The following is a 12,154-nucleotide window of genomic DNA, read 5'->3' on the forward strand; positions in this document are numbered from 1 at the left end:
CCCTTGCCTTTTTAAATTTTTATTTTTATTGTGACGAAATACATGTCAGATAAAGTTTACCATTTTAACCATTTTCAGATGTACAATTCAGTGGCATTATGTGGATTCACATTGTTGTGCAACCATCTCCATTATTCATCTGCAGAACTTTTTCATCATCCTAAACTGAAGCGCTTACACGCATTTGACGGTAGCTGCCCTGCTCTTCCCTCCCCGACCCTAACTACTAATATTCTACTTCCTGTTTATGTGTCTGACTACTCTAGGCACCTTACATAAGTGGGATCCTGCAATTTTAGTCCTATTGTGTCTGGCTTATTTTACTTAGCATAATGTTCTCTAAGTTCATCCATATCGTAGCAGGTATCAGAATTTCATTCCTTTTTAAAGCCAGATGATATTTTATTGACATTTTATTTATGCCACATTTTATTTATGCATTGATGAAAATTTGATTTTCTTTCATCTTTTGGCTATTGTGAATAGTGCTGCTATGAACATGGGTGCACAAGTCCCTGTTTTCAATTATTTTGGATGTATAGCTAGAAAAGGAATTGGTGGATCGTATGTCAATTTTGTGTCTAACTTTTTGAAGACCCACCATACTGTTTTTTACCGCAGGCTTCACTATTTTACATTCCCTTGTAATGAATGTGAAGTGGTATCTTATTGAAATTTGATTTGCCTTTCCCTAAAGACTAACAATATTGAAAATCTTGCATTCAGTGATGTACTGGACATTTACATATCTTCTGTGGAGAAATGTCTATTGAAGTTCTTTGTCCATTTTTGAATTGGGTTGTTTGTTGTTGTTGAGTTGCCTTATTCTTGCTTTGTGAGACAGAGTCTGAGGTGTTTGCATCTCATTTGTATCCTGGTGTGTTTTTAAGTATGTCTGGTAAAGATGTCTGAATGGCCCAATTATTTCTTCTTTAGGATCCTTCCCTTCTCTGTCCCTCAGGCAGCTCCTAGCAGCTGATCTTCTTGTGCCTGGAGGCAACAGGCTCCTGCTGAAGCTGCCCAGCAACACTAGACCAAAGGTGTCTCTCTCCAGCAGGGACATTGGGAACCAGGTGTCCGGGGCACCCAGGGCAGGGGCCTATGTACAGCCTCCCTTGTGTCCCTGCACTTTACTTCTCATCTCAGCCCTGGCCAAAAAGCCATGCCAACTTTTAAGAGGATTATGGTCTGAAATAGCAAAGGACTAAGTGGGATTTGTGAAACCACAGACAGGTACAGAGCTGAGGGCCCAGCATGGAGGGATCACACAAACGTGCACACACACACTCACACTGGGACACGGGGGCGGCATTGGCGTGTAGAAGTGCCCAGTCGCCGTGGTTCTTCATTATTCTCTTTCACAGTGGAAGCTCTTTGCTCCTGTGCAAAGCTCCCAGCCCCACCTGTGCTCCAGATCCGCTTCTTGCTGTCTTTCTGGGCACCACGTCCATCACCATCTCCTCTCACTTTTCTCACTTGTGTATGTTCAGCCTCTCCTCTCCACTAGCTCCAACAGCAAATATGCATGTTCTGTGCTCTACCATTTTCAGAGAAATTGCAAAGGGCCTCCTTCAACCCCACCCCTTCTTTCAGCTACTGCTCTGTCTTTCCTACTCCCTGCTCAGGACCAAACTTCTGAAGAGTAAACTCCATTGTCTCCTGGCCGCCGACTGATGCCTCGACCCATTCTGATTTGACCCGGTCTTCTCCGTGCTGCTGACACCACCAGTCAAGGTCATCTGCCTGCAGTTTAACCCACTGAAAGTCTTAGTTTTGCTTGAGCTCTTGGTGGCACTCAGATTACAGTCGACTACTCACCACTTCTCAACATGTCTAGTGCTGCACATCCCGGCCATTCTAGTTGCTTCTCTTCTCCCAGTCCCTTACAAGTTTGGGCCCACAGGCTCTCTGTTTTCCTCCCCCACTGCGCATCCTCCTGCTTCCGTGGATTGCCACTCACAGACTACAGACTCACGCGTCCCCACTCCCTGTCTCCAGTTTAGCTCTGTCTCCAGAGCTCCAGGCCTGAGCAGCTTGGCTGCATATCTGTCGGCCGCTCTACCTGGATATTTTGCAGAGAGCTCAAACTGAACATGTCCCAAACTGAACAGCCTTTCTTCTCACCAAACCTGCTTCTCCACTGGTGTCCCCAAACAAACACGTGGCAGCACAACTGGCAAAGTTGCCTAAGCCAGGAGCCTGGGCGTCACGCTCAGCACTTCTGTCTCAGTTCTCAAATCCAGCAAATCTCAAGTCCTGTGAATCTTCTAGTCCCCAAATATCTCCTTTAAAAAATAATTTTGATTAGATAACACATCACATGGTATAAAATTCAAAGAGCACACAAGATATACAAGAAAGTTTCCTACCTCTGTCCCAGCACCTCAGGTGTCCTCCCCAGGGACATTGACTAATCAAACTTTATTATTTATACTTCTTGAAATACTCTGGGCATATCTAAGCATATGTATGTTTCTCTTAAAAACACATATAATAACATAGTAGATTAGAGAAACAGCTCTTGCTTTTATCACTTAATATATTTAAAAGACTGTCCATATCAATATAACATTTTTAAAAAATCTTCCATTTGTCACTGCCTCTGCAAACCCTATTGCCATTCTTCTAAAATGGGCCACTCTCACCTCCCTCCTGCACTGTAGGAGTAGGTTCCTGACTGCACGTTCTCTCTGCCCTTTGCACGTAGTCTTGATCTTCTACAACCCACTGTCCACACTGCAGCCAACAGGATCTTTGTAAGATGCAGCTCCTGCCTCCAACTCTGGTCCTTGGGAAGCGTCTCCCCCACCCCCAGCCCCGCTGACCCCACGACCTCTCCAGACATCCTTCACCCCTCTCTCCTTCTTCACTCTATTTCACCAAGATGAATTATTTTTAGTTCCTGGATAGTACTCTATTCTCCATCCTCTTGGCCTTCACAATTTCTGGACCTTTCTACTCCTCTGCACCCATTTCTTCTTTCGTCTTTGTAACTTGTCATTCATCCTATTGGTCTAAGCTTTAAAATCATACATTTTTGGGTGTGCGTGTGTGTACATGTGTGTGTGCGTGTGTGCACCAGGGGAGGGGGCATCCCGCACCCCTAGGCCAGGTCAAAGACCACTTGCTCTACGTTTCCAGCCCCCTTGTAGTTTCTTTCCATCACATGCCCTGCACTTTACTGCACTGACTGTTTAACTGGCTGTGAGCCCTGCAAAGGTGGTATCCCTCTTATTCATCAGTGTATTCCCAGGACCTGGCGGAAGTCCTGGTGCGACGTATTGTGAAATAAATACTCACTAACCGAATCTATGAATGATTGACCCATTTTTATTTTAAGGTCTCCTACTGGCCAAACATACTTCAATTTTTTTCTACCTCTGAAAGGTGGTAAAAAAAAATACCCACCTTTTGAGTGAGGTTGTAATAATGAAAGATAAGCACATAACGTGAGTGGAAACACTTTGGAAAGAGTAAAAACCAACGCAAGTGTGATTTCTGGGAAATTTTTCATCCTGAATATACTTCTCTGTGTGTGTGTGTGTGTGTGTGTGTGTCTGTGTGTGTGTGTGTCTGTGTGTGTGTGTCTGTGTGTCTGTGTGTCTGTGTGTGTGTGTGTGTGTCTGTGTGTCTGTGTGTGTGTGTGTGTGTGTCTGTGTGTGTGTGTGTGTCTGTGTGTCTGTGTGTCTGTGTGTCTGTGTGTGTGTGTGTGTGTGTGTGTGTGAGAGAGAGAGAGAGGGAGGGAGCGAGGGAGGAGGAGGAGGAAGAGGAGGAAGATAAGGGATGAGAGGAGGAAGAGGAAAGGGGAGAGAACCGCCACAGCAAAGCTCTGGGACACAGCTCACTGAACCCGCTGGCATGTGGTACCCTCTGTGAGAGAAATAGGGCAGTCTCCAAGATTCCATGTCACCTCCAAAGCCCAGGGGAACAGGGAAGAGGAAGCAGGCAGGGACATCATCGTGCCGGCAGGGCAGGTGTGGGAGGTGACCGTGTGCTGAAGCATTAGGTGGCAGCTGTTCTCCCGCCAGGCAGCTGCCAGGCTCGTCTCCAGGGACGGGGCAGAGAACGGGCTGAGAGAAACACGCGCTGCCTGTCCTGCCTCGCAGTCCTTCAGGCACCTGCCGGTGGCGGTGGCCGTCCTTCCCGCCTGTCCCCGGCTCCACGATTGCTTCAGAACGGAGAACGCGAATAACTCCTGCTCCTGCTTGCCTCTGGGGCCGGAGGCAAGAACGGGATGAGGAAATTTTGTCTTCACAGGCATCCAGGACTTCAAAAACATGTCCCCTCCCCTAGATGTTTGCAAAGTGTTTTCCCGACAGGGTGCTGGGTTCTGGGAAGAACAGGGGAATTGCACCTGAGGAACGGCCCTGCCGCAGCAGGAGGGCCAGAGGTCGGCGTCCCTCCGGCTGTGCTGCCTGAAGAAATGCCAGATAACGTCTGGGTCCGGGCGCTGAGGGAGAGGAGACGGAGGGACAGTGCGAGTGAAGGAAGGGCTGCCTTAGCGGGTCCCCCGGGCAGGACAGGCCTCGCAGGAGCACAGAGAGGGGCTGGAGAGAGAAGGGCCAACTGTGGTGTCCAGGAGGCCCCTGGGCACACCTGAGATCTCTCAGGGAAGAGCTGAGGAGACCCTGTGATGTGAGGGTCAAGGATCACTCACTTCCGAGCCAGGCCCGCTTGTCTCTTAAAGATGAGAAATATGCAAGAGAGACACTTCAACCAGGTCACCTGAGCGGGGTCACACGCTCGATGGGCAGAGGTTGGGCAAGTGTGGCCCATCTCTCTCTGCCCAGAAGGGCAGCCTGGCAGGAGCCACCTGGGGAAGGGCTGGACACACTTTCTTTGTTTTGCTTGTACCTCTTTGTTGTCCCCAGGGTGGAGGCGGTGGCAATTACGGCCAGCTGGGCCTGAGGGAGCAGGGTCTTGTGCAAGGCCGGCCGCAGCTGGAGGGCCTGAGTGTGTCGTCTGCACTTGCCTGTGCCAGGCAGATATTTGTGACACGGGTTCCCCTTAGTGACTCTTAAAGCGCCGCTCTCTTCTCAGCAGCGCTTTCTCTCCTCGCTCTTTCTGCAAGAGCTGCTCCCCCATCTCCGTCCTGATGGAGCTATGGTGCCAACTGAGGGGCAGGCAAAATGTGCCACCAAGACACATCCTCACTAGCACCCACCCCAACCACCACTGTGGCCTCCTTTGGCCCGTGGCTCTCTTAGGCTCGGGGCTAACCCGGGGCCCACTCAGCCTCTGCCTCCCCTCTCACCCGCGTGAGCAGAGCCCTGGAGAGCCAGGCCCCTTGGGGCTGACGTGTGCAGGTGAAAACCCATTTTCAGTCCCCAGCTCTGCCGTGGTATTGGCTGAGGAAACTGGCACATCGGTTGGCAGTGACGATAAATTCTGACTTGTCTACCTGACGCGGTTGTGACAACAAAACAGCACCGTGCCTGTGAAAGCACTCGGGCTACCGAAGTTTTACTAACGTAAGAGTCATCGCGCTGTCTTGGCCTGTCCCCGTTCCCTTCTCTCATACTCTTGCTCCCTCTGGTTTTCCTCAGCCCTGTCCAGGTCCTGCCTTCTAGCTCAGGGACGAGAAGCAAAGGGAAAGAGACAGGTGTATCCAAGGCCGTGGCTCCATGGAGGTGACCCTGGCCCAGTCCTGAGAGCCTCCCTCGTGCCCCGAGTCAGAGAGGGTGAGCCCCCCAGTGGGTGGTTAGTTCCTTCTTCCGGGGACTCTCGGACCCCCGCCCCTCATCCCACAGGCCCTCACTTTCCCTATCCTCTCCCCACACGAAGCACATCCAGACACGGCAGCTGCAAAGGGAGGGTGGGACCGAGTGGTTCCCTCTTTACCCAGGCGGAAGTCTCTGTCTCTTCCCCTCCTCACTCTCCTCCTCCCTGAGTGGCCCTGGCCAACCTGGTGGGGAAGAAGGAGGCAAGTCCCAGGCACTGTGGTCTCCGTGCCAGCCCCTCCAGGACTCAGGTCAGCGATCACTCCCTCCCTCTGGGTCCAAGGCCAGCCGGGATGGGGGACTCAGAAAAGGCAGGGGGGAATGGCTGGGGACACAGGAGCCTTTGCCACACACACCACACCCTCCCCCCATCCCAGCTGCTGCTCCCGTCCAGCCTTCTTCAGGCCAATTAGTCTTTCAAGAGCTCTTTCTTTGTGTGTGGGCTGGGGACTGAAAAACACCCCCACCCCCACTGGGCACACACATACCTTCCTGTCACCTTCCCTGTTCCCTGTCACCTTCTGGGCCCCTCTCTTGTGCACTGTCCCACCTTTGCCCCTGGGGCCTAGGCAAGGAAATACACCTAATAAATAGCTCACAATTCCCTTGGCCTGGCTCATTCCTCACAAAGCGCTGTTCAACATGCACTCTACGCCAGGTACTCCAGCAGTGGGGGGAAGGACAATGTGCTGTGATTTAGCCGCTTCCTTTGAGATCTCCAAGTGGAAGAAATAGGTAACTAACAGGACACATAAAGCAGCATAATTCTTTACACTCAGGGCATGAGGAGAGGGATGTGGGCGCACAGAGGAGCAGGGACCAGCTCTGGCTGGGTGGGCTTGGGTGCAGAGGGGAGAAAAGAGGACATAGGACATTTGAGTTGGGCTTTGAGGGATGAGCTGGAGTCCAGGAACCTGAACTGGAGCAGTTCAACAAGTTGACAGTGTATGAGGGAGTTCAATGTAAACAGTCTCTTCAGTAGGGATGGGGTGAGGTCCACGGAGTGGATGAAACAGAAATGTACCCTGTGTGGGTGGTCACGGTCTCAGATTGGACTAGCTCCAGCACCATGGGTGGCAGGCGGGGGAGGGTTTGCTCACCAGAGGATAGGCTGCTCACTGAAGGGGCTCCAAGACAGACAGACAGCCACAGGAGAGAAGAATGGGGGAATGAGAACAGCTAGGGCTGCACATTTACCACGAGCCAGGTGCCTTGCACAGCTGTGGCATCTAATTCTCGGGAGCCTGCAAGTTAGCTGTCTTTACCTGCCTTTTGCAGACGGCAAGCAGGGCCCAGAGAGGGTGAGTTCCTCGCCTAAGGTCAAGTGACTATTGATGTGCTCATTTTGTGGACATGGAAACTGAGGCTCAGAGAGGTGGACTACTTTGCCCAAGATAATCAACCAGTAATTAGCAGAGCCCACCTTTGAACCCAGGTTTATCTGGCCCCAGGGCCTGCACTTCCACTATAAGATTCAAAGCCCCTGAGCTAATGCCTCTGCCAGAAAGCTAGTTCCTAGATGCGCTCAATTTCGAATTCTCCCACCCGAGCAAAAGGATACAACATGACTTATATTCATGTGATACTTTATAGTGTGTAAAATCTTTTCACGTCCATTATCTCCTCAAATCCCAACAACAACCCCATAAAGTAAACAGATCAAGTATGAGGTGTCCCTATTTTACAGACAAGGAAGCTGATTTTCAGAGAGATTGTCTGATTGAGGCCACAGATGTCATCAGTGCGGAGCAGGACAATGACCCAGGACTTCTGGGCTCCTGGAGAGACCTGTCTCCACGATGGCTCCCTCGTCCGTATGGACAACGGACAAATCCAGACACAGGTAGGTGAGGCTGCCCTCTCTACGATCTGGAACAAGAATGAACACAGAGAATGGAACTAAGCGACACCTCTGAGTCTCTGAATTCACGGGCACTTGCATAGCTCCGACAATAAGTATGTTTTAACACATTCCATCAGCCACTCTCAGTGATGGCCACACAACCTCGGCCACCGAATCACACCCTGGCACCCTCCGTGTTGGCTCCTAGGCAGCCCTGCGCTGTGATGTTTCCTTCTGCACTCTGGTCTGCGTGCAACAGAGTTGGGTTGCAGCCCTGACTGCAAAATGGCTCCAGACTTCCCAGCTTGGGGACCCGTAGGTCCCTCAGGCATTCCAGAGTCAGCTGCTAGAGTTGGGAACCTCAGCAAAGCCAGGAGGAGGGAGAGGAGGAGGAGGACAGAATAAAGGAGGGCAAGAGGGAGCCACAGCAGGAAAACTGCCCCAGGGCACAGCATGCAGCTCTGTGATAACAGGGATGATTAGGTGAACAGACCCCTATCAGGAGATCCTCGCATACTCCAGCAAATGAACCCCCCCAGCCGCCCTGTGCAGGTTCCAGTGCACACAGGCTCAGACAAATCCAGGTGGCACATTCCAACATCCCCAGTCCTGAGTGCACGGGGCCCCTCAGGAGGGAACCATCCCCCGTGTTCCAGGAAACATGTGTGGTGGGGGCAGGAGAGGTGGGGAAATTGTACAATAGCTAAAATCCTTTTTTAAAAATTTCCTAGTTCCTGTTATTGTGGTGGCTGACTAGGGACCTTATGCTCTTAGTGCCTAGGTAGGTCCAGAATTGCCCAACAGCCATGTGGAGAACGTACTGTTTGGCTTCGGTCCCTCCCTTGTACCCCCAGGAACACCACCTCCCGGCCCCCTGGGCTCCTGCCTCTCCGCCCTCCTCTCGGCCTCCCACCGCACCCTGCTCAGGTATCTGCCGCAGGATCTGCTCAATCCCTCGTGCCCTGGCTTGGCGTGGCCTCGCAGTCCGGAGGGAGGCCGGGTCACCTCCTCCCCGGACTGCATCAGAGGGTGAGGCCATGAGCTGCAGCTGGGGCTGGGGGAAGTTTGCACCCTGACTCACTGGGGCTCCCTTTCAGCCCCTAGACTCTCAGGCATTTCCTCCTCTTCCGTTCTGCTCCTGCCTTCCTCCCGGGTCTCTCTGCCCTGGACTCAGCCCCACACCTCCAGGCAGAAGCACGCTGGCTTGCTCCCAGCGTCTCCCCTTCCCATGGCTTGGGCTCGTCCGCACACACCGAACAATTACCCCTACTCTTAAACAAGTCTGGCCGTTTCCTTGGTTTTTTTGATTGAGGTGGTGGGGTGTTTGGGTGAGTGCTTGCCTTAAATAAATAGAATTCAAAGGAGTTCTTATCACCTGCTACCCTCTCACTGAGTTTGTTGGGCTGGGGAGAGGAGACTAAGAAATGCAGGTGGGGACAAACTGGGGGAAGACTGGAATCAAAGGCTGTCCTGCGGGGGTGAAGCTCGGAGGCTCTGGTTAGCAGACTGAATATGGGCTTTGGGACAAGGGTTTTGCTTTGGGTTTGGAGTTTTAACAGCGGTGATGGGATCTGGGTTAATGGCTGGGTCCTGTCTCCTGAGCCACAACCCGTGCTGTGTACTCTGGGCTCGGTGGTCTCACGTCCCCCTTCCACACCCCTGGCTTAGAGTCAACAACCAGGTCCTTGCAGAGTAAAGACAGTCGGTGCCATGGAGCCCAGTGTCTGGGGACACTGCCCGGGAGTAGGAAGCCAGCCCAGTCCCACCTTGTCAGAGGGACCACACACTGTGTCCCCTCCCCAATCTGTGGCTTTCCAGAGCTCTGGGAGTCCCCATCGTTGGGGAGGTTTGCCCAGGGTATTGGACCGCAGAACCGGCCACTTGGCCAGAGGATGATCAGAGGCTGTGTCCCATGCCCTGCCTGCCTTCTCGCTCCCCCCTGCCTGGCGGAGCACCTGCCAGTGTGGTGCAGAGACTCAGCCAGCCAGACGCAGCCGGAGAGCGACGAGCCCTTCCTGCCGTGATGAAGCTTCGAGCACCATCCCTCCTGTACCTGGAAGCTGAGGGGGCTGCCGGGGAGCAGAGGGTGGAGAAAGGAGCAGGGAACTCAAAATGCAGAGTCCTTACTTTTGCAGATGAGGAAACTAAAACATCAGTGACGTGGCCAAGGTCAACCAAATGATTTCTGGCGGAATTGGGGTTAAAATGCAGCTGTCCTGACTACAAATCGATTACATCTCTGTTTCACCTCCTAGACAGCCAGCCCACCTCAGGGCACCTTCAGCTCACTTGTAAAGCTCCTTGCGGGGGTGGGCTGCAGGCTCTCTTTCTGGTTAACTTTGGTGCCTGCAAGAGAAGGGATGGGGCAGGTGCAGCAGGGTGGAGAGGACTGGCCAGCAGCCTGGAGAGCGAGAAGACCTCGGTGTCTGGTGAGGGGCAGAGACCGAGAGGGGCAGAGAAAGAGGCCTGGGCACATGGCCAGCAGGACCCAAGGCTTGGTGCAGGGAAGGCTGTGGACTTTGACATGTGCCAGATCTCCAGGGGGCCCACGCCGGGGCTGGGTGGGGCAAGTCAGAGCTCTGTGGGGCCCCCAAACAAACCCAGGAGGGACAGCAGCCATTCTCCCACGACCAGCGCTCAGCCCCTCCCCTGACATCTCCTGATGGGGGACTCAGGAATCACGGTGCTCAAACTCAGGGAGAGGGTGAGGGAGGCCCACAAACTACGTGAGCCCTCTCCAGGTGGGACCAGCCTCCCACTGCAGAGGCAGGTGGCAGGGGAGGACAATGGACAAGAGGAGGGGAGGGTGCTCCCCTGCATGTGTCCATATGTGCCCTATATCACATTCTGCACAAGGGTGGGGGGCCAGGAGGACTCAATGCCTGTGGATTTTGAAATCTACGTACTGCTGGGAGAATGCCAGAAAACAGACACATACACACAGTTGTTCCAAAACATTGCTCTAATGTATTGATTCATGTTGACATAAAATACACCATGCATAAATTTATGTCAACTCACCTGCACATGCACATCTGAGCAGGTGAGCTGGCTGCCTCCCCATGCCCCGTCACGGACTCAGCCCTTCCACCGCCTTCCTCGGGGCCCCTCCCCAGGCCTTGCCAAGAAAGCACTGCGAAGTCTGAAGTTCCAGGAACAACGCGCCCAGGGGGTGGGGCTTAAGGGGGCTTGGGACTGCAAGGTGATAGGAAATGAGGGCTCGGGGCAAAGAGATGGCTCTGTGACTGCCAATGGGGATGAGAACAGGGGGTTAGGGACTAAAATCACATTTTGGGGAAAAGTACATGAGAGTTCTGCAACAAATTAGACCTCTTGACCTAGGAAAGCTGAAGTGACTTTGCATACACTTGAAACGTGACTCGTATTTCTTCAGAATCTCGGGATGTTTGAGTTGAGAAGGACCTCCCAGGGTTTCAGCACTGAGGGCTACCTGGGGAGTGACAGTGAATTCATGGGGCTCCCAGTCAGACCTCTCAGCAGTGCCCTGTCCGTCCTCCCCAGCCCGGGAGGTGCTCTTGGTGTGTCCATGCTGTGACCAGCTCCTTTGCAGGCTGTGTGAGTTGGCACCCAGGGCTCCTGAACCCAGTGACTGGAGCGAAGTCCAAGGTGCGAGAGCCGTGCTGCTGACCTCACTGCCTGGGGCTGGCTCCCTCACTGCCCGGGGCTGGCTCCATCCTCGGAGCACCTGGGCCCGCCCCGCCAGCCCCGCTTAGGACAGAGGGTGGAGGAGACACGGTCAGTCCGCCAGGGCAGGGGGCAGAGCCAGGCCGGCTGCAGGCAGGGGCAGGCAGAGAGCAGGAGGAACAGGACAGAGGGAGTCCAGGGGGCCACAGAGAGACCACCCAGTCATAGACACAGGCACACACACTCACAAACACAACACACACGTGCACACCACACACACCACACACAACACAACTCACCCCAAATCACACACATCCCTACCCTACACACCACACACACACCACATACAACACACACAATGCACATGTGCACACCTGACACATACAAAGACAACCACACCATACACATGTGCACACCACACACCACACATGCCACACACAAACTCACACACACCACCGCACACACAGCACACATACTATACAACACGCTATATGAATATATAGCACACACACATCAAATACCACACACACAACACATGCGCGCGCACACATGCTACAGCACAGAGACTAAGAGGGCAGAGATACAATTGCACAGTGACAGAGGCAGTAACAGAGGAAAAACTGAGGGAAACATAGACACAGAACAAACAAAAAAAGAGACAATACTAGAAAAAAATGTATATGTACACACACACACACACACACACACACACGTGCGCTTTTTTGGTCTAAATCAGTGGTTCTCAATTAAGGATGATTCTGCCACTCAGGGGACATTGGGCAATGTCTAAAGACACTTTTGGTTGTCACGACTGAGGGGAGGGACATGCTACTGTCACCTAGTGAATGGAGGCTTGGATGCTACTAAACATTCTGCAATTGCTAGGACAGCCCCCACAGAAAAGAATTATTTGTTCCAAAGTATGATCAGTAGTGCCCAGGTGGAG

Source organism: Lemur catta, chromosome 11 (genome assembly GCF_020740605.2).
Source record: "Lemur catta isolate mLemCat1 chromosome 11, mLemCat1.pri, whole genome shotgun sequence".
Lineage (NCBI taxonomy): Eukaryota > Metazoa > Chordata > Mammalia > Primates > Lemuridae > Lemur > Lemur catta.